This window comes from Neopelma chrysocephalum, unplaced genomic scaffold (genome assembly GCF_003984885.1).
Source record: "Neopelma chrysocephalum unplaced genomic scaffold, ASM398488v2 Primary Assembly neopelma1_45, whole genome shotgun sequence".
Classification (NCBI taxonomy): domain Eukaryota; kingdom Metazoa; phylum Chordata; class Aves; order Passeriformes; family Pipridae; genus Neopelma; species Neopelma chrysocephalum.
Genome location: NW_020897704.1, coordinates 7,627,317 through 7,650,108, shown reverse-complemented (window position 1 = coordinate 7,650,108; position 22,792 = coordinate 7,627,317). Strand labels below are relative to the sequence as shown.

The window sequence follows — 22,792 nt, the reverse complement described above, 5'->3', positions numbered from 1 at the left end:
TTTCTTTGAGTAATTTCTGCAGAATTTTGCATTTCAACCTGTGAGTAATTTTACACACTTTAACCTATGAGTAAAAATAGATTATGTGCTTCCCAAAACATGAAGTTTCTACAGATACAGATTTTTGACAATGATGGTGAAGAGTGGTATGCAATGCCAATTCAAGATGAGAAGACACATCATCAAAAGAAATTCCCTGAACATGAATTCCATGGCACAACAGATGCACTGACTTTCTGGATTGACAGATGATTTAAAGACATGCTATTAATATATTAATGATATTAAAAAAAACCTACAAAACAAACAAAAAGGAACCAAACACCAAAATTAACAAAACTCGAAAACAAAACAAAGAAAACCAAAGAAAATCCTCAAAACACAAAGATTTGCAGACTTCACTTACATGGTCTGCCAATTTCTAAATTTAAGAACTCCTTACTTTAGCAAAAAATCTTACTTAAGTGAGTCAGAGGTTTGCCTGAGTAAAATCAGTACAAGTAGGGACACAGTTAACTTACATCCCCAAAAGCAGATAATAAAGTCAAAAGTGAATCTCAATTTACTGTCAGTTGGCTCATACTCATAATTAGGAACTACAAATGTTATTCTACCATAATAATTATTTTAAATTCTTTGTAAGAAAGGAGCTATATTGCTATTCCATTAAAAATCAGGATTTTACAAGTCAGTGATTTGTTTAAAAATACCCACAATTGTTCATTTAAAGAACCCTACAATTATCATCACTGAAAATTTAACAAAATGAATTATATTTTTTGGGGGGAACTAAATCAATACTCACCAGACCATTAGATTGTTGTTATTTGCTTATCACAGCAGTCCCTGGTGCTAGACTCTTTCCTAAGAAAAAGCCCGTGTGTTCAATACTTTTTAAAAAGTTATAATTTAAAATTAAACAATGTCATGTCTTATCTGTTTTCTTGGTATGCACCTGTGAGACAATGGTTTCTCTAAAGAATAGTGATTAATTCTGTGCCGACTTATGTATGTTTGCAATGCTGCTTGGAACTACTAAAATTACACATCTATATTTTCTGGTACTGGCTTTCAAACTTACCTTAATTTTTCTCAGTGCTGTAGAGAATCTGACAGAGGCACAAAGAATTTCAGGCTTCACACAGATATTAAAAATCAAAACAAGAGTGAAGCAAATTCCTTTCCTTTTTTCTTTTTTTTTTTCATGTAATACTCATTAGTCTTGTGGACTTCAAAACTTCTACAGGCATAAAGACATGGAAGCCTTTAATTATGAAGACTAAGAGCTCCACCCCTTGAAATTTTGCTGACTTTTTAGTATGCCTGCAGCTTTCATAGTTATTTTGTGACCTGGTAAAGGTACCAATATAATCTCACATATTAGTAAGTACTTTCAGAAGATGATTTCAGACAAAGATGGAAATGAGATGCTTGGCTCTGATGTAACAGAACAAAGGCTCTGCCACAAAGACATACGAAAAAACTATGCCACATTAAGTTTAATTTTAAAGAAGTCTCTGTATAGCTCTGCCATTGAAAATCTGAGCAAAATGTATCTCTAATGTTCACTTCATTAAAGTGCATCTATTCTTTGATTCCAACATAATTTGGATTTAATCAAGTCCCATCCCAGTTAATTATTATTAAGACACAAGCATAGAAGCCAGGTCTGTCTTCTCAAAGTGGCCTTTCATGTTCAGTCTTGAACTTGCTCTCAAAATCAGTTTGTCTTGAGCTCTTTTCTAACTGGACAGGACATGAATAAGGGAAGTGGAGAGCATCCCAGCACACATGCAGGTAGGCAGGTACTGTTGGGGTTTGAGAAATGGATTTGCATTTACTTTAGCAGGGAAGAGCCTGCAATGAAATGGCTTCTGTCCAAATGCGTGTATACAAAATGTTACTATACAAGCAGAAATTCTCCTTCTTTGATTTTATTTTGTCAGAAGACATTGAATTCTTCTCCGCTCCTTGAAAGTCTGTCTAGGTGGAAGTTGATGGATATGCCCTGTAGCCTGAAGTAGACATCTGGAACAATATTATAGATTTCTTTTAACCTCATTCTGGTTAGATCTGGTGTGCCAACTTTAGGTACTGACTCTTCAGAATTCATGTATTTTAAATGAGACTTTGAAGTTCTTATTACTTATGACCCTTCAGACAGATGTTTTGATTCCAATCACTGGTCATCATCTAAATCTTAGGATCATCTAGTATAAATATTAAATACTTTATTGACCTTTAAGAAGTCATCACTTCCAGATGAAGACACACACACACTTTAAAGATGGTATTTAAAGACCTCTTCATGGCTAACCTTCTCACTTGCTCATTTTCATAAAAAAAGTTTCAGAAAGTTTTCTCCAAAGGGTACCTCAACAAAAAAATTAACCTAAGTCAAAAACTGTCAATTCATCTCATCGCATTTAAGTACTAGGAAAACAAACAAACTAAATAATCAGAAAGTCTATTCAAAATAAGAAGGGGCTGTTCAAAGTCTTGACATGGATTGATTGTCTCCCAGCTCCAGTGGTGTCACACTCCACTACTGCATAGGGTACAGGGAAATATTTGGTTATTCCTGACTCTCATAAATCCTCCTGAAGTAGCTGTTTTGAATAATGATTAATAGGGTATGGGAAAGGAGCTTCTCTGGAGCACCTTATTTTTGCTAACACTGCAACCACATCAACAGTTCAGTTCGGCCCAACAGCACAAGTTTTTAGCAAGTCCCTTGGCTGTCCTCAGTTGTTACATAGCATTTCAGTTCAGTACAAGTTTTAGTGTGCTCTAGCTGAATTAATTTAAGTAGAAATTAAATGAGAAGTTTATCTCAGAGTAGATACCACTGTGTTTGTTTTGGCTAGGGTGGAGTTAATTTTCTCACAGTAGCTGGTGTGGGCCACGGTTTGGATTTATGCTGGAAACAGTGTTGGTAACACAGAGATGTTTTCTTACTGCTGAGCAGTGCTTACACAGAGTCAAGGCCTTTTCTGCTTCTCACCCCACCCCATCAGTGAGGAGTCTGGGGGTGCACAAGTAGTTGGGAGGGGACAGAGCCAGAACAGCTGACCCCAGCAGACCCAAGAGATATTCCAGACCACATGACATTATGCTCACCATATAAAGCCGGGGGAAGAAGAAGGAAGGGGCAGATATTTGGAGTGATAGTGATTGTCTTCCCAAGTAACCATGACTTGTGATGGACTCCTGCTTTCCTGGGAATGGCTGAACACACCCCTGCCCATGGAAAGTGATGACTTAATTCCTTGTTTTGCCTTGCTTGTGTGCACAGCTTTTGCTTTACCTATTAAACTATCTTTATCTCAACTTAGGAGTTTACTCACTTTTACCCTTTTGATTGTCCCCCCCCATGGCACAAGGGGACTGAGTGAATGGCTGTGGGGGGCTTGGTCGGCATGACACGCATCAACCTTTCCTTTGACTTTATCAGCCATCATAGGAAAATTGCAGTAGACAGCACTAGACTGCAAATTGACACACTGGGTGTACACTGCCAGTAGGCGTTGACTGTTTTATTTGCCACTGAACAGGCACTTGCGTAAAATTATAATATAGATGTGAGTTGAACTGTGATATACATGGATATAGCAATAAAGAAGGGGATTTAAAAGTTTTGCTTAACATTATAATCACAGGCTTATACTGTTCATTTCTATGACCTAATTGTATTAATACATTCTATAATATTGAGGAATCATAATGATGAATTTAAACTAACAGTAGATAATTATTCATCTTCCAGAGACATTCTAAATGAAAGAAACAGGTTATTTCAAAGAAACAATGAGTTAAGACTTCCTACCTCCTTTAAATCAATGGAACAGCTAATAATCACTTACTTTGATTAGAATTACAGCTAGTGCCCTTCAGAAATTCTCAACCTTGTGGCGAAAGGTTAAAGTCATTAAAAAGAAAAAGGACTGTATGGATGTGCTAATTTTCTTAGACTAAGAGAACATCTTCCTGTAATTAAGGAATTTTAATTTGCTTTGACTAACCTACCTACCTCCTTCACAGATGGAAAAAACTTTCCAAAATTTTGGTTTCAGTTCTGACCAACATATCATTTAGGGCTGTTACATGTAACTGCATTGCAAGTTAAAGTTTTTTTGTTTGTTGGGAAAGTTGCTAACAGAATCAGTGCTAACAGAATGCCATAAGAATTAACACAAACTTGTGAACAATTTAAGGGAGTCATTAACTCAGTTTGTTAATCCAGTGGGAAATTTCTTGGTTCAAATGGTAGGAAAGGATAACATGAATTATAATGTGGGAAATAGTCTCTCTACACTCTGATTGTTTGCTGTCACATGCAAATAATCATGAATACATCAACCTACTAATTGCTAATCAGACCCCATGCTGTTTTAATAAATTCATCTACTAAGGTTTTTCTGTCAATATTTAATTAATGCAGCTTAATGTAATGACTATTCCTGTTAACATCTGTTCATAGCAAATGTGGGATTCAGGCATTTTGCAACACAGCATTGCTTTTCTTCACAGGAAAGTGAAGTGTTTTCCTTTACATAGCAAATATTATCTAAGACATCCAAAAGCTTACGATACCATCCATTTTTAATGTAGCAGCATTTATATAACAGCCTTGAAGTTGCACCATTTTGGGTACTATAAGTATGCTTTTGAATTGTTGACTTAGATGTTAAGTTTATCACAAAACTTGTGTTACAAGTTACATAACAAAATTATATAACAAAGAACAAGCTATGCTATGCTATGGCAAAACTGCCTAGAAATTTAAATGGTTAAATAAAGACAAATAAAAGTAAACCTTTTTTGGTGCCTAACACACTGATTGATGCTGGACATACTAGAATTCTAATTAATTTACTTTTTACTAGGTTTTACAGTTTTCTTCATTGTGTTTCTTGTACAGTGTAATTATGCAATGTCTCAGATCTTATGTATATTTGCATATTGACCACATTAATTCTCCACTATATGTGAGATCCTTGGGATTTTATTCATTATAATGCAAATTGGCTGGCAAACAATCAGTAAAAAGTATCAGACGTATTTCATTTATAGCATATAAATGCAATTAATAACACTTTATTCACTCAAAAGATAAGTAACTACAGGAAGTCTTAAGGAATGATCATGGTTTAGTTTCATTAAAAGTTTAACAGTTGGAGAGCTCACTACATTTAGTACATTCAACAGTTATTTCTATTCTGCTTAATAGAAGTAGGAGTGGTTTTGAAAAGTAAGTATATATTTATTCATATATTCATAATTATACATAGTGTTTTCATTTAAGTACAGCACCAGATTTTAATGAAGTGGTAGACTACATCAGTTATTATATATATCCATATTTTTAAAATAATGAGACTTTATTGACCCTATTCATGGGAATTAACTCCTCTATTTCCACATCCAGTTTCAATATAATTTATCTTCTTTTTTTAATTTATCAATTTAAAAATCAGATTTTTATTCAATAAACTTTGTATTGATAATGTTTTTTATTTTTATTATAGACATAATTTTTGTGCAGAACTGAATCACATTGCACATATCACAGTAGAAATTTCAACTCCCTTAATTTGAAGATGGGGTAGTAAAAAATGCACAGAAAAGCTTTTTCAAATTTTTTTTCAGAAAAGAGGTAGACAGCAGACTGTGGCAAATTTAGGCAAACAGAAGAATTATTTTGTTATAGTTTGATATGGAGGGGTTTTTTTGTGTTCCATTTTGTTTTTTACCCTAAAGCAAATACAATATAAAAAGTAATGAACTCAAAAGGGTGTTAGTCAGGGAAAGGGTAAATGGGAAGATGACCTACCAAAAGTGTCGTGTCACACAACAGCCTATCAGATGTATGCACAATAAATATTTTCTCTATAATATATTGTGTATGAAAAGTTGTGTTACTCTTGAAAAGGTGAATGGCAAGTCCGTTTAGGTTCTGAAGAATGTACTAAATTAAATACATAAATAAAAGGATCATGTGTTAAAGAAGCCTTCTGGGAGATAAAATGCCCTATCTTTTACATTTAACTGAATTATTTGGGTTAAAAATAAAAGCAGGTAAGTTAGAGATGCTATGAAGTTCTCTTAAACATGGAAGGAAAGATGACTTGTCCTTGGAAATCTGAGCCCCCATTAGGGATTTAGACTTAGTGGGACTGAAAGTAGCAATTCCCCTCAAAGCTAGTTAAGTCACTGGACCAACTAAAGAAGCACTGTAGGTCTTTATTATTCCCTGTAGTTAGAGTAATTCTAACTTTGTAACAAAAAGGTAATTATATACTGGAATAAACTTCTTTTCTTCTGTAAATTTAGCTGGTGCTGTGTGTGATAACAGAGGTTAATTTGGGGAGAATAACACACAGCATCTGTTCAGAAAAAACATGAGTTGAAATCAAGTGTTTCATTTAAGCCTAGATATTTGCAATCAGGCACTTATTTGTGTGTCTCAGGAAGTAGTATTTGTTTCACACTATTTTGCAGTTGGGGATCTGGCTGTATCAACTACTAGGCATAAAGACAACTCTCTTAATAAACATTATCCAGTGGAGTAGAGGAAGGCAATTCAAGCAGCATTCAAATGTCCAAACAGAGAATGAATTTTTAGTATAGGTAGTTCAGCTAGAATAAATTGTGCCTCTACTCACTGCAGACCTACAAGATGAGATGCAGGCAGTTGTGCAGCTATTCAGTTTTCCAGTCTGACAAGTACTTGTGTTAAAGCTGAGAATAAATAACTAAGAATACTGACTATATCTTTGCTTTTCATTTATTAGTTTTTAACTGGTTAGGATTTACTGATTTAGATGTATTTTTGAAGTGAATTTTCCAATCAACCTCCTTTACCAGGTTCACAACATGAAACAGTTTCAAAGTATACAAGCAGAATTTCTTTCAGAGCAAACAGAACCAGAAGATGGACTACTGAAGTGCAACCAGTGCACGTAAGCTGCTATGGACTGGCATATCAGGTTGGCATGAAGAGCTTGGCTTCTACGTTGGGTTCTGGCAAGTCAGGATAGAGGCATGTCAGGTCTGAATAGACAGGATGAATTATAAGGGCCAGAAACACATGTGACTCCTAATGTATGGAAATGTTATTTTCTAACTGCAACACACATGGTTTGGACTCCCAATGTATGGAAATGGTATTTTCTAGTTGTATGCCTGTGGCTAGATACTGTGTCCAGTTTGAGTATTTGGTTGTGCAGTGTCTCAAGAGGCAGTATATTTGCAGCAATTCTAAAAGCCTTTCTTTCTGTTATACTCCCACCATTTTTCCCTATTCTGTCATCTATCATTCATAGCCCTGAGAATACATGGCTCTCTTTTAAGAGAGACAAAAGAGAAAATCTTTTCATTAACAAAAGAGAGGCTACTGTACACAGGCCACCAGGGATGGGATCAACATTATAACAACCGGCTTCTGCCAAAAGAATTGACAGTTGCTGCTCATTCAAACCAAAAATGTAATAGTCCAGTCTTTCTTCCCTTCATCCTTAAAAATATTCTACTTGTTCTGTTTGCCTCTCTACCACAGCTTCTTTCATCTTGACATCCTTTTTTCTTTTAGAGTAGTCAACAGTAATGTGGGAAAATAAAAAGGCTTTATACTACTATGATTCTTCTATACTTTCTTCGAGTCACCACTGAAGTAAGAATATAGGCAATTTCTCAAAGTATTTTTATTTCCTTTTTCTGATAAAGTTTTGAAGATCCTTTTTGTTTGGTTTTGTTTATTTCTTAAATCAGAGAAGCTCTAGAAGGAAGTGATAATAAAATTTAGCACTTTCCTCTTGATGAAGCCTATCACAAGGAAAATCTTGTAGACACAATAGTAGCCACTGGCAAGCTCTACAGTCACTTTAATTAGTAATCCTCCAGGACTGTATATAGATGAAAAGGACAACTTGTACCTGTCTGCTCTTCCTGACATCCAGTAAAATGACATCTGACTTTGTGTGAGGTGAATCCAGTTCATAACCTCAATACTCTCCTCATTTACATAGTACTACCAGAAAAAAAGCTGTTAGTCTCTTTGAAGTGAATCTTCTGAGATAGTGGCAGTCAATAATGCAAATTGAGGTTTCCACGTACTTTTCTTCAGTGACCTCTTCATCTTTTTTTATCACCAGGAGTTATCAAGGCTGATTTTTCAAAATGTGTTTTCCTATGATTTTTGACAATAATGAAAGCCCATAAGTTAAAGGACAGAGGGCAAGAATGCACAGAGGGTATGATTTTTAGGTAACCTAGAATGTTAATGATAGATTTAAACAGTCTTTATACCTGGAGATCTTTGAGTTGATACACGACCTTGCAAAAGAGCAATTCATTACAGTTCTCACAATGGCAGCTTCAAAAAAGTCATTAATAACTGCTTGGCAGTTAACAAAAAAGAGTTAGCAGAGAGGGCAAATAGCATGGTCTTACCACCAAGGAAAAACTGGAAAATATGCAGGCTTCTGTCAGGAATGCATATTCAGTTCTCAACCAATTAACCTAATAAAAGATAATTGAATAAGATAATAAAACTACTGTATTCATCTAGCAAACAAAACAGTTTCTTTGACATTATTTCTTAATTGCATCTGTTACTCTTACCCTGTAGAAAGGATGTGGTACTGCCATCTCCATTTAAATACTCCAGATCATTGAAGTATTTGCTTAATTAGGACATCTCCCAGAGAAACAATTTGGCTGAAAGGCAAAGTGTTCTACTTAATTCTCAATATCACTGCAACCAAAAACATCCTTCTCTCACTTAAGTTAAGGAAATAATTTCATTCATTTCACTTATTGTAGAGATGTTTAAAAAGTTGATGAGGAGTGAATAAGTATGAAGATTCTTTACCAAGACAAAATGCAGTTGCTATTCTGACGACATATTCTTGTTTTCACTTTTCCTATCTCACTAAATGTGATGGTTTATTCTGCACTGAGTGAAATGATTTTCAAAAACAGAAAAGGGGGTTGTCTCTATTCTGATAAGTGTGTAAGCTGATGGTTAATTTTTAATATGGTTGTGGTTTGTTTTATGTCAATGTTATTATAAACATTTATGCACATATACTGCAAGCTAATTCTGTAGGCATCTTTAAGAATAAAATGCTATAATATTTTTTCTTTATTTATGCTTTGTTTCTTAGGGAAGAATGAAACTTCAATTAGAAAATAAATAACTAAAATGCTTTCGTTTGCTTCAATATAATTAATTCAAATACCTGCTGGATCTGGAGCAATTGAAATAAGGTTCTAGCTCTCAGGACATGAACTTGTTTAGGATAAATGTTAGGATGATTATGCCAGTAAGTATGATTCTAAAATATTCAAATATTACACCTATACAGAGACCAAATCCCAGTTTTCAGCACTCTAATGTGTAATAATGAAACAATAATCCTATTTTTCCCCTCTCTGTCTTAATCATCATACTTTTTGAGTAGCTGAGCATTTATACTTCATAATGATGTTATTTTCTTATTGGGAGATAAAGTGCTTGACAAGAACACAGTGTATTTTACTCTAGCCTAAATTTATTTCAAATATGTATTTGAAATATGCTTTTGAAGAGAGAGGTTGGACAGCAATATCAAATCAAAATTCATAATTGATACAGACAGAACTCATTAAAGCAAACTTGAAACAGTCTTATCCCAGACTGTTTTAGAGGTGTGATTCTTCTTTATCTCACACCAGGTTTATATGTTACAGCAATAACAACAGTGTTGAAGGCAACTATATACTATTAAAAAGAATCAGTCCTCATCTTTTTGTCATGTAGAATTTCCTGATCATTTAATATCTAGAATAATTTTGTTAACCCAGATAAGCCAGGAATCTGCTCTTTGTTACTTGCTATGTTTTTACTGGAAGACAGGTACCAAAATGGAAAATAGTTGAAATTCACCTTATATCCCTTTGACTTCTGTATTCATTTTTTCCCATGTTGCTATGCTGCAAGAAGAATTATGCATGCATAGGTCATGATACAACACATACTTATTATGAAGCAGTGAAGCATGGTAGCCTCAGGCATATAACCTATATGGCAGCATGGCCCAAAAGAGAATGGTTCAAACTCCCACGTCTAAGCGCCTGGTTCTAAGAAACAGTAAAGTAAAAATCATGAAACCTGGAAATCAAAATATTTAATTTTCAACTATCATCATATACATTCTGATATTTGTGCCATAGCTGAAAAAAAAATAAAGCAGTCATCACACCTGATTCTTTGCTTCATTTACCAGATTTTTTTCTTAAATCCTAGGAGGGGTTTTAAGTTTCATAACAAGAAAAATTGAAAAATAACCATATGCTAATACTTAGATCCAGTCAGAGACATAACTATTTAAAGTAAGGATCAAGGGAAACTGAGAGATCTAACCTAGAATTCTTTTCTAGTAATCCTTGCGACTTGCTATCAACCCATACAGTAAGTGGATTCCATCAACATTCTTTAAAAAAATTAACATTTTCTATTTTACTAAAATCCTATTTCTGTGCATACCTGTGCATAACTCTGCCCTGATTAAACAGTTTAGGGGACACACAGCTAAGTGAGGATTTAGAAATTGAGGATGTCAAACTGTCAGGGCATAGGACACTCCAACTTCTCCCTCAGGGAAGAGAGACAGCAGTCAAGGGGGACAAGGCAGCCAGGGAGTTCCAGTCTAGGGCAGGCAGCCTTGGGCATCAGTCACCTCCCTGGGAAGGAGCTAAACAGAGGCCAGCCTGGGACATTATTGCATAATCATAGAATTGTTAAGGTTAGGAAAGACCCTTAAAATCATCAAATCCTACTGCTAACTTTGCACCACTAAAATGTTCACCACGAAACCACATTCTCAAGTGCCATATCTTCATAGGTTTTGAACACTTTCAAGAATTGAAACTCAGCTACTTCTCTGGGCAATTTGTGCTAATGCTTTACAGTCCTTTCCATGAAATTTTTTTTACTAATATCTAATCTAAACCCCTCCTTGTGCAACTTGAGGACATTTAATTTCATCCTGTCACTTGTTTTTCCCTCTATCAGGAGAAGAGACCAACCCCCACCTGGCTACAACCTCCTTTCAGGTAGTGATAAGTGTGATAAGATATAGAGTGATAAGGTGTCCCTTGAGCCTCCTTTCCTCCAGGCTAAATAACCTTGGCTTTCTTAGCCACACACAGGACTAGTGTTCCCGATCCTTCACTAGCCTCGTTGTCCTTCTCTGCACTCGCTCCAGTACCTTGCTTTCTTGTGGCAAGGGACCCAAAACTGACCACAGTATTCAAGATAGAGCTTCATCCCCTGGGCAGGAGTCAGGACCACGCCCAGTGAGGGTACCCTATGTCAGACATAGCACCAGGATGACCAGGCTCAGGTGCAGGGTCAGGACTAACAGCCTGGAAGTCCAGGCCTAGACACAGGAGCTGAAAGCTGGTAAACCCACAGCCTAACTCCCATATGGACTCACAGACCCAGGGTGAGCTGGACTGGGGCTCCTGAACTGGGGCCGCTGGGTGTGGACGTGCCCAGGAGGGGCTGCTCAGTACTGTTGAAGCCCATTAGTGCCTTTGGGACCTTGATGCAAGTTCCCTTGCAGAAGCCATGAAGGAAACGCATTCACAGAGCTTGCCTTGCTCTGTCCAACTGGATTTATCCAAGGGTTCAGCTTTTCTTACTGGCAAGCTAAAACAGCTCCTCATTTAGCACTTTCACTTCTGCTTTTGGAAGAATCTTATTCTCCCAATGCTTTCAACAGAAGGGCTTAAGAGCTGGAGAATGGCCCCTGAAAGTAAGGTATTTTATTACTGTGCAGGACTGTAGGTAACCCCATTTCCATCTAGTTTAGAAAATTAGTATGAAGGCGTGAAAAAGCCATGATATTGGAAGTAGTGTTTTGAAGCTGTGTTTTCAGAATTTTTTTTTATATCAATCTCTCTCTTTTTTTTGTTTTTTTTTGCATTTGCTACTTCATATTCCTGACTTTTGCTACATGATTTCTCAATGGATATTTTGTTCTTCTTGGAAACTATTGCAATCATCCAAACATGGATCAGACATTAGTAAGTATGAGGTCAGATCTACTGTATCTCCCAGAATTGCCCTGGTGGTCACCTTACATGTTGGATTACACAGCTCTCTCACTTCCTTTTCTGTCACTGTGACACTCGTGGGTGGTGATAACAGAAGTCTCTTCCCTTACTTCAATAACAAATAAAAATTTTTGTTTCCAAATAAATAAGATGTATATTCTTCTGATGTGTTTCTTTTTTTTCTAGTTTACTGTTCTAAGAAGGTTATATCAGAGATAAGATTTAGGTGTACTTTCTTCCTTGGAATATCTACCCTTACTTTTTTTAATGACATACCTTCTTGGGACTTTTTTTCTCACTAAATTTTTTACTTTAATTTTCTTTTCCTTAAACTTGATGATTACTTTTTTTTTAAATATGCAGCTAAAATTCATTTAAAGAAAATGAAAAAGTAATATATAAAGTAATGACTGTAGGTAATTTTGGCCTTTTTTTTTTAGATAATGCCCATTCCAATCTCTATCTCTTACTAATATGAACCTGGTCATCTCTATTAACTGTAGATAATATCTTTCCCTTAGGAAGTACATCTTTTTCAAGAAACATTTTTTAGTTCGCTTCAGTTTTTAAAGTTGGTAGAGCCAGGATAATTAACGCCACTAAAGCCCAAGCCTATGGTGTGATAAAGTACCTGGAGCAAACAGCGGCCTTGAGAGTCATGTGCTATGTTCCCAGGTATGGCAGGATTGCTGGGTGAATTTCAACTCTATTGTATTTACATGGTAAGACTTTGGTAGTGGGGAAACTGTAGGGGTGTATTCTGTGAGAAGAGGCCAGGGGGTGCCCCCAGGCCAGGTAGTGCCAGTTCCAGCCAGGTACAAAACGAACCGGCCACTGGCCAAATGCTGGTGACAGCATATTTAAGGAAGGGTAAAAAACAACGTGCAGCATCTATGAGAGAGTGGAGTGGAAAGAATATGAGAGAAACAACCCTGCAGAGACCAAGGTCAGTGAAGAAGGAGGAAAAAATAATGTTCCATGTGCCAGACTAGAGATGGCCCTGCAGCCTTAGGAAAAGACCATGGCAACATAGGTTGGCCATTTGAAGCCCATGGAGGGCTATACTGGAGCAGATTAATTCACACTGCACTCCGTGGAGAACCCCATGCCACAGCAGGTGGAGATGCCCTGACAATGCTGCAGCCCATGGAGAGCCCATGAAGGAGCAGAATATTAGCAGGAACTGTGGCCCTTGGAGATGACTCTGTGCAGGAGATTTTCTCCAAGAACTGTGGCCTGTAGGGGATCCAGGCCAGAGCAGCCTGTTCCTGAAGGAACAGGACAGGACCCCCACTGGAGACATTCTTGAAGAACTGCAGTCCATGGTAAAGGCCCATTTTGGAGAAGTTTAAGGACTGTATCCTGTGGAAAGAAGCCCATGCTTCAGCAAAGAAATAGTGTAAGGAGGAAGGAGCAGCAGAGAGGAACTCCTATCACCTGATTGCAACCTCCCATTCCCCATCCCCCTTGCACTTCTTGGAGCAGGGTAGGAGGGTAGAGGACTTAGAAATTAAGAAGTGAAATTGCACATGGGGAAACTGTGTGTGTGAGGTGGTTTTAGTTTTGTTATTTTTTCTCATAATTTTACTTTTTTTTTTAACAAATGAAATTATTTTTCCCTCAGTCAAGTTGGTTTTTTAGCAGTGACTGTAACTAGTAAGCGATCTCCCTGTCCTTACCTCAATCCATGAGGCTGTCCATCTTACTCTCTCTCCCTGCCCTATTGAGGAGGAGGAGTGAGAGAGTGGTTAGGTGGTGTCTGGTCATCAGCCAAGGTCAACCCACCACACGGTAAATAATCAGACAACTTAAAACTTGCAACCTAAAATAAAAGGTGATGTGAATCATATTATCTCCAAACTCTACCACGTGGACACAGAATTGTGCCCAAGAACATCTGGAAAAGGACCAGCTCTTACTACAAAACAGCCTTTTATTAAAAACCATTGCATACTTCACATAGGAGCTACTCATGATATCCAGTCTACCCTTTAGCTATCACATGCTGAAGTGTGAGACAGTTATTCATCAAAATGCTAAGTGCAGTAAAGATAAACTAGCTTTTTGCCCAAAGATTAGCAAGTTCCTAGCTAATGTTTAAGTCTCACATGACTTGATTTTACAATGTCTAAGCCCATATTCCTAGTCTTAAAATTTACTCCTTTTCTCATTCATAATATCTCAGTGAAAGACTACTACCTAGTGCTCGAAAGGACCTCGAATCAAATTTTCCAACCTACACTACCTAAGCTGCCCTTACTAATAAACTTCAAGCATGTCTCTGTCTTGCCAAGCTGTTTGCCAATTAGTCAGTTTTCCTGTTTGCCAATTGGTTTATATGTCAGGTTTTGTTTCTCAATTTGTTCATTTGTCAATTTGTTAATTGCTTGCCACTTTCACAGTATTTACACAGTTGAATTTACGTCTTCATTCTAGTGATTGCAGTGGAAAAAAACAGAGTTAATCAGTTCAATTCAATAACTTGGAGTTCTGTTTAGAAGGGTATGATATTGACATGTAGCATTTTTAAAACATTATGTTGTATGAATTTGTAAATATTTTAAACAAGACATTTTAGTTTTTACTCTATATGAAGTTACCCAAATACCCTACACAAGCAATTATCAAATCTATGGCTTCTATATATTTGCATTCCATAGCATGATGTGTTTGGCCAGTGCAATGTATGCCTCCACAGAAACTGAACTGAATCCATGAACTGACATGAATCTAGATATAAGACAGAATATCAAGTTGCCAGGAAATTTCAGTTTTCCATCAAAGACCTACTTTGACCTCTAGGACTAGTAACAACAGCATAAAACATAACAACAAAGCAAGAAAGCAAACTGGAGAAGCAGAATCGTTCCCTGCTGACGTACGTGTCTAGTACTACTTTTTTAAGGATAAACATTCACATCTTTCAACTTTTAAAAATGTGCTCTTGAGTTGCTCTGTTATCGTGGCATTATCAAGTTTGTCTGCTGAAGGCAGTTTCTTTGCAGAAAACAATTTAAGATTTATTGGACTTGAGAATTTTACTCTACAGCACTAGTTATAGCCCTTGCTGCAGAAAGAAGAGACATGGGCTGTGATCTGTGCTCCCAGTGCTTGTTGTTCTTAAAAAAACGAAAATCCAATAATGTTTAAGTACTGTTGTGACATGTGCTTTTAGTTTCTTCTTGTTATTACTCTTTCCTTCGGGTAGTGTCAATTTATCTGAACACAGCTGTTACTTGCACTGTCTTGGCAGAAAAACTGGTTTTCATCCATCTCAACATGATGGTCAATTTCATGACTTAAGACACTGCAACTGAAAAACAAGATGGTTAACTTTATCATACTTTAATTTGAACCTTCTGATGTCACAGTATATAAGACAGACGTGACTGAAACTGTTAGTCTTTGTGGAGTATTACAATCATACCTTGAAATTCCTCTAAATGCTTAGTTGTAAGGAGGTCAAAACGGCACTAAAAAGAGGGAATTAAGTAACCGTATGGTTATTTGTGAATGATTCAACTTTTATTAGTTACATGAAGATTAATCACCAAGTAAAATATTTTTGAAAAATTAATTTTGTACACTGAAAGTAGAATGACCGTGACAATCTTTGAATGCTCAATCTGAGAGAAATTGCAGAACATGGCTAAAACATTCTGTTTAGTCCCCTTGAATATTGATCACACTATAACATGTTTTTTAAATCCATGTTTTAATACACATATCTTCTTCACCTTGATTTTGCAACTGGATATAATGTTATGCATTTTAAAGCATAATAGCACAGAAAAAATAATGTATTTTTGTCACTTATGTATTCTTACAAATATTTTTACAGATTTTTATTAGTTTTCTACAAATTCTTAGTTATCTGAACATAACCACCAGGACATGCCCCCTCACGGCTACTGCAACAAATTAATCCCGTCCTTGGCTGAAAGTAGGACAGGAGGACTTCACACAGCTACAAAGGAGGGAAAGGTTGGGTTAATTCTGTGTAAATTTTAGGTATGTAACTCATTCTAACATTAGGCTTATAATTGATCTTCATTAGCATTTGAATAGCAACTTCAGAAAGTGATTTGGTCCTAGAGGTTAAAGTCAGATGAGATCACATAAGTGACGTATGTAAACCAGACTTTATGATAGGCATCAGATTTGAACCATAAACCCAGCAGGGCACTGCAAGACCATCTGAGAACTCCAGTTCTTAGTGGCTGGAACTTTGGGAAAGATTTCTATGGACTAAGAAGACCAAAGCATTGCTACAGAGACCTAACAAGAGAGGTCTTGTGGCACATCACTTAAATGCCTCATGGTTCTCTCTAGAGAAATATTTAAAGCAAGTGTTTCCCTACCATGGGCAAAGTGGGAACAAGGAATTGATTCTTGATTGTGAATACATCAAGTTCCTCTTATTCCTTAATTGACTGGGTTTTTTTGTTTCCTGGCCAATAGCATATATCCTTTAATTTATTCAAGAAGGAGATTTTCTTAATTCTGGACCAATTTTTCAGGAAAAAATGGCTCTACCACCCATCTCATAATTGTAGACATTTCATACTGTATTATTTTTGTAGATGATTGATTTTCCATTCCAGAATGTATTTGACATCTTTAGAGAAGCACAGTCGTACACACTAAGCCATCAGATTACTTGTATTATCTGTTTATATTTAATTTATTGCCTCTGTTCCCTTCCTTGATGTCTCTCGTATGTGCAATTTACTATTTCCCTTTTTAACCTTATATTTTCAATTTCATTTCCAACAATCAAAAGTGAGAAAAACACAGCAATGTTAGCAAGAAGTGAGATGAAACCTGGCAGAAGAAGACGATTCATTCAGACATTTAATTATCATACTTTATGAAGGTGTGGACAAGCTGTCCAACCTGTCAGTCTGTGGACAAATAGAAATAATCCAGTTCCTCAGAAAAGGCATCACAAAGTGGGCCATTGAGAAAAATGATTCTCATAATCTCCTTTAGCTCTAAGTTCTGTAGGTGTATATTTCAAAAATAACACATTTATATGAGTGTGTGTCCTGTGGTCCTACCTGGCAGGATCTTGGTGGCAGGGTGCTGGAGGGTGACTCATGTGCAATGAGCCAGGAGCTGCTCTGAAATGGACCTAAACAACCAATCATTTGCCAAGTATGATGCCAGCCCAAGGAGAATCTAGCTAGCACTGCTGCTCAAACATATTTAGGAGTAGCATTTGCTGGCAAGATAAACAAAACAGACATGAAGGAGATGTGGAGAAGACAGGTGAAAGAAGAGACCTCTGAGGACACAGGTAGAGATGCATTCTTGGAAGGAGCACTTCATGCCACAGAAGGGACAACCCTGTGGGACCGTGGTCTGTGGGTGACCCATCCTGGGGTTCAGACACCCAAGAGGGACTGTAGTTGTGGGTGGCCTACTGTAGGGCAGCAACAGTCTGAGGGTCTGCAGCACTGGGCATCACATGCTGGAATAGAGAAGAGGAAGTCAGGAGCAGAGAGACACTTATACCAGCTTTCTGTGACACATATCACCCCTCCAAAGGAACTGTATAGGACTGAGCGGAATCCATGGCAAAAACAAAGGAAGTCGAAACTGGGAAATTAGGTATTTAATGCTTTTTTTAAAAATTAGAATATAGAATATAAATAAGTGAACATTTAATTTCAATATGAATTTAAAAAACAAAATTTATTTAATAGGATATTGGTTAACAGTCTACTCTTATTTAGTTTTTCTCATAGTATTTTACAAAAAAGGTAATAATTTTATCCAACTATCAGACATGAAAGCTGAGAATAAATTATCAACGTTAATACAAAACATCAGTTACCCAGTGACTAGTAACAGAATATAAATTTGTTTTGTTACCACTTATCAGCTCTTCAACATAATCACTAGTTTCTGGTATCATTATATTAGTAAATATAATCAAAGTCCATGTGTCCCCAAATGACTGCATACATCATGCGGTCTTGGAAAATAGACTACATAGGAAGAAGAAGATGAAAGATTTATTTTTTTTTTAACTGAGAAATTAACTCTAAATTTATAAATTGAAAAAGTTCAGGTATAGTTGAAACTGTCCAGTGTTGTGTCAGATAGCAATAGGCTTTTTAAAGTATGTTAAAAGCAAGAGGAGGTCTAAGGAAAATATTGGACTGATACCAAGTTGTACCAGCTGATAGCCGTTGTGGCGCCAAACCTATCAGAGTTCAAGGAGTGTCTGGATGATGCTCTTAATTATGTGGTTTGCTTTTAGGTAGCCCTTCAAGGACCAGGGAGTTGGGCTCATTGGTCCTTATGGGTCCATTCCATTCTATGACTCTATGACTCTATGACATTGGGAACAGTGGCTTTTCATTTGTGGACACTAAAATTGTAAGGGACCTGTAGTATGTTCATAAGTCTGTGGGGCCCGATGGTGATTCATCCCGGAGCACTCAAGGAGTTACCGATGTTACAGCAGGAATGCTGCTTATCTACCAAAAGTCTTGGGAGTCTGGGGAAGTCCTTGCTGACTGGAAGCTAGCCAACACTCTTCCCATTTAAAAGAAAGGCATAACAGAAGATCCAGGAAACTGCAGACCTGTTAGTCTAACTTCAGTACATGGAAAAATGATGGAGAAGGTCATACTGTGTGCTACTGAGAGACATTTAAAGGAGAATGAAATCATCAGGCATAGTCAACATGGGTGCACAAAGGGAAAATCCTGTTTAAGTAATCTAATATCCTCTGACGTAAGGTCACCTCTCTAGTGACGAAGGGAAAACAACAGATGTAGTTTTACTGGATATATTAAGACTTTTGACAGTGACCCTGACAGCATTCTTCTGGACAAGTTGTCCAACTGTGAGGTGAATGGATACACAGTGCACTGGGTGAAGAACTGGCCGAATGGCAGGGCTCAAAGGGTAGTGTTGAATGGGGCTACATCTGTCACCAGAGGTGTTCCTCAGGACTCAGTTCTAGGGCCATTTCTGTTCAATACTTTTATCAACAATCTGGATGAAGGAGATAAATGCACCACTAGCAAGTTTGTTGACAATATTAAACTGTGAGGTGCTGTTGACTCTTTTGAGGGACAAGATGCCTTGCAGGGGGATCTAGATATATTGGACCATTGAGCAATTGTCAATGGCATGAGATTTAACAAGAACGAACTCTAGATTTTGCATCTGGGATAGAATACAATTATATACAAGTATAGACTGGGAGAGGAGTGGCTGGAGAACAGCCCTACAGAAAGGGATCTGTGGGTGCTGGTTGGCAGCAGCTTAATAGGAGCCAGCAGTGTGCACTGGCAACCAGAACAAACCCCATCCTGCAGTGCATCTAACACAACATCAGCAGCTGGTCAAAAGAGTTGATTATCCCAGTGTATTTAGTATGGGTGCAGGCTCACCTTGAGCACTGTGTGTAGTTCTGGGCCTCACAATTTAAGAAGGATATGAAGGTACTTAAGTGTATCCAGAGGAGGGCAACAAAGCTGGTGACAGGACTGGAAAGCATGTCCTGTGAGGAGCGGCTGAGGACTCTGTGTTAATCTAGTTTGGAGAAAAGGAGTCTGAAGGGTGACCTCATTGCTCTCTACAGCTTCCTGAGAAGGGGAAGTGGATTTCTTGTAGCTGTTCGAGGGGTTTCTGGGGGGTCACTGCCGGCCGCTCTGTGAAGGTTTTCAGGGCTGGGATCACCCCCCCGCCGCCCGTCCCTCGTGGCAGGGACAGGCAGCGGAGGTACTTAAACCAGGAGACAGAGACCACATAGCACGCAAGGAATCCAGCAGCGAAGAGAGATTTATTCAAATTTCCCGCAGCTTATAAGGGCTGCTGGGCAAAGGAGGGGATTGGCCATTTGGCTAGCCAATGCAAGGAGACAATATAATAACTATGGCAACACAGAAACCAATGGTAGACAAGTGAGTTAACAACTTCAAAACCCCGGCATCTCACCCTTTCTTATTTATAATAAAGACAACATTTGTAATTTTAATGGGATATAACAATGAAGATTTTTTAGTTGAACCTGGGGTGAAAGTTGATATAAAAATGAGAAAGTGAGTAAGACGATTTTTATTGAACTTGGGAAATCAGGTTATTTTATAATTTATGTTCCTATTATAAAAAGAGAAATCTCCAAATTAAATTTTACTTGAGTCTGTTTGGGTGACTCTACCCAAGCCTGTTAGGGAGGTTTCCAACCCGAGCATGTGTGGGTGCTCAACCCGAGCATGTGTGGGTGCTCAACCCGAGCCAGTTAGGGCGGCCTCAACTCCAGTTACTGACGCCTCCTGATCAACTAGGCTAGTCCTTGGTTGTGTCAGGAGACCGTTCCACCGTGTATACCCCTTATATAGCTTAAGGTTACGGGGTATATGAATGAGTGGTTGACCCAAGAGTCTTTCATCTTGGGCACCAAAGTTACCTATTCCAGCTGTGGTAACTTTGGGAACCTGTGTGGGGGTTCAGCTCCGAATATCCCCCTCGAGGAATATTCGTCTTTTGAGTGCCTTCTGTGTGTGGAGATTTCTAAATTAATAATAAAGAACAAAAATGTGAATTTGTTATTAAACAACAAGGAAGAAGTAGATCTTAATGTTTATCTTTAAAGTTTGACTAACTGCAAATTATAACATTTCTATAGGTTGAAGATAATACATACATTCCCTGTTCTCAAAGTAATTAGGCACCACTAAGGAAAACTTGTTATTGTTTTTGAAAAACTGCTACAAATACATTATAAGACAACATCACTTATTTAAAGAAAGACTTGAAGTAGTTGTTAAAAACTGCAAGGTTATCTGTGCTTCGCTGCGGTTAGCTGCTTGCTTCTTTTCCTTCCCCCCCTATTTTTTTTTTTTTTGGAAGCGGAGTTGGGCTGGGGGGAGGTTGTTGGGTTTTCTTTGTTTTACTGGTCACGGTGTGCCTGTTAGAGATGTGTAAAAGTGAAGCAATCTGGTAATTAACATATGAACAGTAAAGAAGAAAAACTGGTTTGAGTATCATGAAGTCAGACTGGAAAGAAATAAAAAAAAGGAGTTGAGGAAAAGGGATTGGGGGGCGGACGGGCGGCAGGGGGAGGGTCGGCCGCGTGGCTGGAGGCGGGCTGGTCTCTCGGCGTTCTCTTGGTGTCTGGAGCACAGGCGCGTGATCTGGGCGGTGGCGCGGGGTAGAGAAGTTGCCGCCTCGGGGCGGAGGGGGGCCACTCTGGTGGACACCCCGGTGGCGGCGGCTGGTGCGCCTTCAACAACCGCCGCTGCCTCTGCAGTCCCCGCTCGGCTCTCTCCATCTGGCGGCGGCAGCGCGCGGCCCCCGGGGCAGCGCCAGAGCCCGCCCACTACAGAGATGTGGCGGGCACTTTGGAAATGTTGATCTTCCGTGCTGGACACATGTGCTTTGCATGCAGTCTCTGCCACCATCCCAAGTCCGCACCACGCTGCACTGTCAGCATCTCACCGACGCCTCGCAGCCACTGCTGCTGTGTCGATGGTACACTGGTTGCTTGCAGCTCCCTCGGCCCTCGGCCCCCCTGGGTCACAGAGGTCGGCATCATGGCACAGTTCAATCGCTGGGCGCTCTGTGGAGCCGGCACCACTGTTCAAAATGTCTCACCTCCCCCAGCAACGCAGAGACAGGATTAGTCAATGGTGGAGGGGGAGCGAGCCCATAGCGTTTCCACCCTTTACATTTTAAAGTGTATTTTGAAATTCTGTACCGGCAGTCACAGTGGGGGGGCCCAGGGAGGAGGAGCCGCCAGCAGCCACCGCCAGCAGGATCCCTCCCCGCACCCCCCTCCTCTCCCTCCGAGAACGGGCGAGCCTGTCTCGCCGTTCCCAACCCCGGGCTCTCCTCACCCGACTAACAACATTCCTCTGAGTATTCCTCCAGAGACACAGAACTTTATTTCATCGGCCCAGCTAGCTCAGTCGGTAGAGCATGAGACTCTTAATCTCAGGGTCGTGGGGTCGAGCCCCACGTTGGGCGCCATCTGTAGCTGTTCGAGGGGTTTCTGGGGGGTCACTGCCGGCCGCTCTGTGAAGGTTTTCAGGGCTGGGATCACCCCCCCGCCGCCCGTCCCTCGTGGCAGGGACAGGCGGCGGAGGTACTTAAGCCAGGAGGCAGAGACCACGTAGCACGCAAGGAATCCAGCAGCGAAGAGAGATTTATTCAAATTTCCCGCAGCTTATAAGGGCTGTTGGGCAAAGGAGGGGATTGGCCATTTGGCTAGCCAATGCAAGGAGACAATATAATAACTATGGCAACACAGAAACCAATGGTAGACAAGTGAGTTAACAACTTCAAAACCCTGGCAATTTCTTATCTCTGGTAACCAATGATAGGAGTCTTGGCACGAGTTTGAAGCTGCACCGGGGGAGTTTTAGACTGGACATTAGGAAATATTTATCAAATACAGTGAAATTCAGTGGCAGACACATAGACAGAGTCTAGTTTCCAAACAACCATTCTGCTCCTGTAAAGATGACGTCAACCTTTATGCACTTCAGCTTTTGCAATAAACAAAGCATGACTCTGTATAGGTAACCGTCTCCCTGGTCTTGTTGCAAATCTCCTCTTCTATTGTGTGTGTCCTTTCAGGTCTTGCCTCTCTTCACCCTATGTCTCTATGCTCACTCATTCCCAGCAGACTATTTGCCATGTACTCTCAGCCTCTCAAAACTCCTTG

General features: G+C 38.8%; 1 non-coding gene across 1 annotated transcript; it reads left to right on the top strand.

The window, feature by feature from the left end:
• The first annotated feature begins 22,019 nt into the window (after positions 1–22,019).
• On the top strand, positions 22,020–22,092 carry TRNAK-CUU. Its single transcript has one exon. It is a non-coding gene; the product is annotated as a tRNA-Lys (tRNA).
• The last annotated feature ends 700 nt before the right edge of the window (positions 22,093–22,792 follow it).